Source organism: Schistocerca americana, unplaced genomic scaffold (assembly GCF_021461395.2).
Source record: "Schistocerca americana isolate TAMUIC-IGC-003095 unplaced genomic scaffold, iqSchAmer2.1 HiC_scaffold_646, whole genome shotgun sequence".
Taxonomy (NCBI): Eukaryota; Metazoa; Arthropoda; class Insecta; order Orthoptera; family Acrididae; genus Schistocerca; species Schistocerca americana.
The window spans coordinates 10,001-15,000 of record NW_025726397.1 but is presented as its reverse complement, the minus strand read 5'-3'; the positions used below and the strand labels follow the sequence as shown (position 1 = coordinate 15,000).

The following is a 5,000-nucleotide window of genomic DNA, read 5'->3' as shown; positions in this document are numbered from 1 at the left end:
TATATCGTACCGTAACCTAACCTATATCGTACCGTAACCTAACCTATGTCGTACCGTAACCTAACCTATGTCGTACCGTAACCTAACCTATGTCGTACCGTAACCTAACCTATGTCGTACCGTAACCTAACCTATGTCGTACCGTAACCTAACCTATGTCGTACCGTAACCTAACCTATGTCGTACCGTAACCTAACCTATGTCGTACCGTAACCTAACCTATGTCGTACCGTAACCTAACCTATGTCGTACCGTAACCTAACCTATGTCGTACCGTAACCTAACCTATGTCGTACCGTAACCTAACCTATGTCGTACCGTAACCTAACCTATGTCGTACCGTAACCTAACCTATGTCGTACCGTAACCTAACCTATGTCGTACCTTAACCTAACCTATGTCGTACCTTAACCTACCCTATGTCGTACCTTAACCTAACCTATGTCGTACCTTAACCTAACCTATGTCGTACCTTAACCTAACCTATGTCGTACCTTAACCTAACCTATGTCGTACCTTAACCTAACCTATGTCGTACCTTAACCTAACCTATGTCGTACCTTAACCTAACCTATGTCGTACCTTAACCTAACCTATGTCGTACCTTAACCTAACCTATGTCGTACCTTAACCTAACCTATGTCGTACCTTAACCTAACCTATGTCGTACCTTAACCTAACCTATGTCGTACCTTAACCTAACCTATGTCGTACCTTAACCTAACCTATGTCGTACCTTAACCTAACCTATGTCGTACCTTAACCTAACCTATGTCGTACCTTAACCTAACCTATGTCGTACCTTAACCTAACCTATGTCGTACCTTAACCTAACCTATGTCGTACCTTAACCTAACCTATGTCGTACCTTAACCTAACCTATGTCGTACCTTAACCTAACCTATGTCGTACCTTAACCTAACCTATGTCGTACCTTAACCTAACCTATGTCGTACCTTAACCTAACCTATGTCGTACCTTAACCTAACCTATGTCGTACCTTAACCTAACCTATGTCGTACCTTAACCTAACCTATGTCGTACCTTAACCTAACCTATGTCGTACCTTAACCTAACCTATGTCGTACCTTAACCTAACCTATGTCGTACCTTAACCTAACCTATGTCGTACCTTAACCTAACCTATGTCGTACCTTAACCTAACCTATGTCGTACCTTAACCTAACCTATGTCGTACCTTAACCTAACCTATGTCGTACCTTAACCTAACCTATGTCGTACCTTAACCTAACCTGTATTGCGCCTTAACCTAACCTGTATTGCGCCTTAACGTAACCTGTATTGCGCCTTAACGTAACCTGTATTGCGCCTTAACGTAACCTGTATTGCGCCTTAACGTAACCTGTATTGCGCCTTAACGTAACCTGTATTGCGCCTTAACGTAACCTGTATTGCGCCTTAACGTAACCTGTATTGCGCCTTAACGTAACCTGTATTGCGCCTTAACGTAACCTGTATTGCGCCTTAACGTAACCTGTATTGCGCCTTAACGTAACCTGTATTGCGCCTTAACGTAACCTGTATTGCGCCTTAACGTAACCTGTATTGCGCCTTAACGTAACCTGTATTGCGCCTTAACGTAACCTGTATTGCGCCTTAACGTAACCTGTATTGCGCCTTAACGTAACCTGTATTGCGCCTTAACGTAACCTGTATTGCGCCTTAACGTAACCTGTATTGCGCCTTAACGTAACCTGTATTGCGCCTTAACGTAACCTGTATTGCGCCTTAACGTAACCTGTATTGCGCCTTAACGTAACCTGTATTGCGCCTTAACGTAACCTGTATTGCGCCTTAACGTAACCTGCATTGCGCCTTAACGTAACCTGCATTGCGCCTTAACGTAACCTGTATTGCGCCTTAACGTAACCTGCATTGCGCCTTAACGTAACCTGCATTGCGCCTTAACGTAACCTGTATTGCGCCTTAACGTAACCTGTATTGCGCCTTAACGTAACCTGTATTGCGCCTTAACGTAACCTGTATTGCGCCTTAACGTAACCTGTATTGCGCCTTAACGTAACCTGTATTGCGCCTTAACGTAACCTGTATTGCGCCTTAACGTAACCTGTATTGCGCCTTAACGTAACCGATATTGCGCCTTAACGTAACCTATATTGCGCCGTAACGTAACCTATATTGCGCCGTAACGTAACCCACATTGCCCCTTAACGTAACCTATATTGCGCCGTAACGTAACCTATATTGCGCCGTAACGTAACCCACATTGCCCCTTAACGTAACCCACATTGCCCCTTAACGTAACCCACATTGCCCCTTAACGTAACCCAACACACGTTGGGCCTTAACCCAACACACGTTGGGCCTTAACCCAACACACGTTGGGCCGTAACCCAACACACGTTGGGCCTTAACCCAACACACGTTGGGCCTTAACCCAACACACGTTGGGCCTTAACCCAACACACGTTGGGCCTTAACCTGCTCTGTAATTGTCATACGACGCGTTAAATTAGTGTAGTGTTGCCTAACTGCAACCCCCGCAATATAGTTTGCTACTCGCACTGCCCGGTCCCCAGTGTATCGCTTCATGTTAAACACCTTGCAGCTATACACTGTAATGTGGATGGCAGCAGGACGTACATGCTCAATGCCCTTTGCAGTTGTTCATTGGCATTTGCAGTTGTTCATTGGCATTCGCATGGCGAAGCACTTAGCCTACGCTGTGGTACGGCCTGTGTCAACTGTCCGCTGATGTTGTACGTCCAAATCACACACTGTACTGCACATTGGTCCTCATGTACTGAATGATACATCGTGGTACATGTGACCGTACAACGACTGCGCCAACAACGGCGAACCATGCGGTCCAAATGTTGTGCACTCAGCTACGTGTCGTCTCCCTATAAGAGCTGGATTGCAGTGTGGTATGCCCTGGATGGCGATCAGCATGAGCCGTCTGTTGATGTAGTGGCGCGTGTTGTCAGACGTAGTCGTCTCTTCTCACACACCGTGATAGCACGGTGCACTGCGTTCCACATCTGCGACATGCGACAGAGGCCGGTTGACAGTCGTTCGCGCAATGGACATCGCATACGTACGGGGGCCACCTTCCACGTGTTCGCTAAGCGTGGACATGTTGTTGCGTGTATGTGGGCAGACAGTGTGTCGTGACACCTGACACAGGCATGCAACAATCGTTGAATTTGCAAATGGCGATGGACGCCTACGTTTGCTGGTGACGTTACGCAAATGAACAACTGGTAAACCGTTGTGGTGCGGTTGTTCTCGCTAGGGGTGAATCAGTGATGGCGACGATCGGTTGAGCTACCAACCGGTTGTTGCAGCGATACCCACCATGCCCACGAACGTGAATGGCATGTGGGTGTGAAGCGATACGCGGCGGTGGCTGGGTGGGACCGTCCCCGGCCGGTGAGGGGGGGCCTCCCGGCGTGTTGGCCGTGCGGTGCGTGGGCGCACGCGCTACAGCCGGCTGGTGGGGGCGGCCAGTGGCAGGCGCGCCGGCCGACGGAGGCGGCAGGCGGCGCAGCTGCGCGCCGGCGCACCCTGCACGCGGCGCCGTGCGGCCAAAGTAGGTCCTCGCGGGCCCGGTGCGAAGCGCGGTGGACATCTGCAGTGTGCTGGTCCGATTGAGGACTGTGTGCGCTGAGGATGCGCCGCCGCCCGGCGCTCGGCGCCGCGACGCCGTCTGCTGCTCGGTCGCCTCTGCGGTTCTCGCAGGTGGTTTGTATCGCAGCTGTGCGGACGTGTTGGCGCGTGCGCTGTGCTGGGAGAGTTCGCTTCGGCACCCAAGTGGGGCTTTTGTCCTTCTGTGGCGCTGGCGTTGGAGCTGCCGGTCACCGTAGGTGGCGCGTGTTGTCTCCCGCCGGCAATGCCACGACAGCACGCTCCCGGGCCTCTGTCGGCAGCGGCAAGCTCAGTTGGGAGCACGGGTGGTCGCACCTAAAGCGTCTACTCGCCAAACTCCGGGCGATTGCGCCTCTCTCGAACCCGACCAAGTACTTAGGACGGCGCTGCGCGCCGCCGGGACCTGAGAGGGTTTCGAGGTGTATGGTGCAGGGGAGCTCAGCCTCCTCCTGTTTGCAGAATAATTGAGCGGACGCTTGCGTGTTCGCGCGGGCCCCCGGGACACACTCCCGGGCGGCCGGCTGCTCAGCTCTAGTTGACGCAGCTCCCTGGTTGATCCTGCCAGTAGTCATATGCTTGTCTCAAAGATTAAGCCATGCATGTCTCAGTACAAGCCGCATTAAGGTGAAACCGCGAATGGCTCATTAAATCAGTTATGGTTCCTTAGATCGTACCCACGTTACTTGGATAACTGTGGTAATTCTAGAGCTAATACATGCAAACAGAGTCCCGACCAGAGATGGAAGGGACGCTTTTATTAGATCAAAACCAATCGGTCGGCTCGTCCGGTCCGTTTGCCTTGGTGACTCTGAATAACTTTGGGCTGATCGCACGGTCCTCGTACCGGCGACGCATCTTTCAAATGTCTGCCTTATCAACTGTCGATGGTAGGTTCTGCGCCTACCATGGTTGTAACGGGTAACGGGGAATCAGGGTTCGATTCCGGAGAGGGAGCCTGAGAAACGGCTACCACATCCAAGGAAGGCAGCAGGCGCGCAAATTACCCACTCCCGGCACGGGGAGGTAGTGACGAAAAATAACGATACGGGACTCATCCGAGGCCCCGTAATCGGAATGAGTACACTTTAAATCCTTTAACGAGTATCTATTGGAGGGCAAGTCTGGTGCCAGCAGCCGCGGTAATTCCAGCTCCAATAGCGTATATTAAAGTTGTTGCGGTTAAAAAGCTCGTAGTTGGATTTGTGTCCCACGCTGTTGGTTCACCGCCCGTCGGTGTTTAACTGGCATGTATCGTGGGACGTCCTGCCGGTGGGGCGAGCTGAAGGCGTGCGACGCGCCTCGTGCGTGCTCGTGCGTCCCGAGGCGGACCCCGTTGCAATCCTACCAGGGTGCTCTTGAGTGAGTGTCTC

At 51.4% G+C, this 5,000-nt stretch overlaps 1 non-coding gene across 1 annotated transcript in view; it reads left to right on the top strand.

The window, feature by feature from the left end:
* Positions 1 to 4,175: 4,175 nt before the first annotated feature.
* LOC124588557 overlaps positions 4,176 to 5,000 on the top strand; it is a 1,910-nt gene continuing 1,085 nt past the window's right edge. Inside the window, exon 1 of the ribosomal RNA XR_006975760.1 lies at positions 4,176 to 5,000. This exon is cut by the window's right edge and continues 1,085 nt beyond it. This is a non-coding gene — a ribosomal RNA (small subunit ribosomal RNA).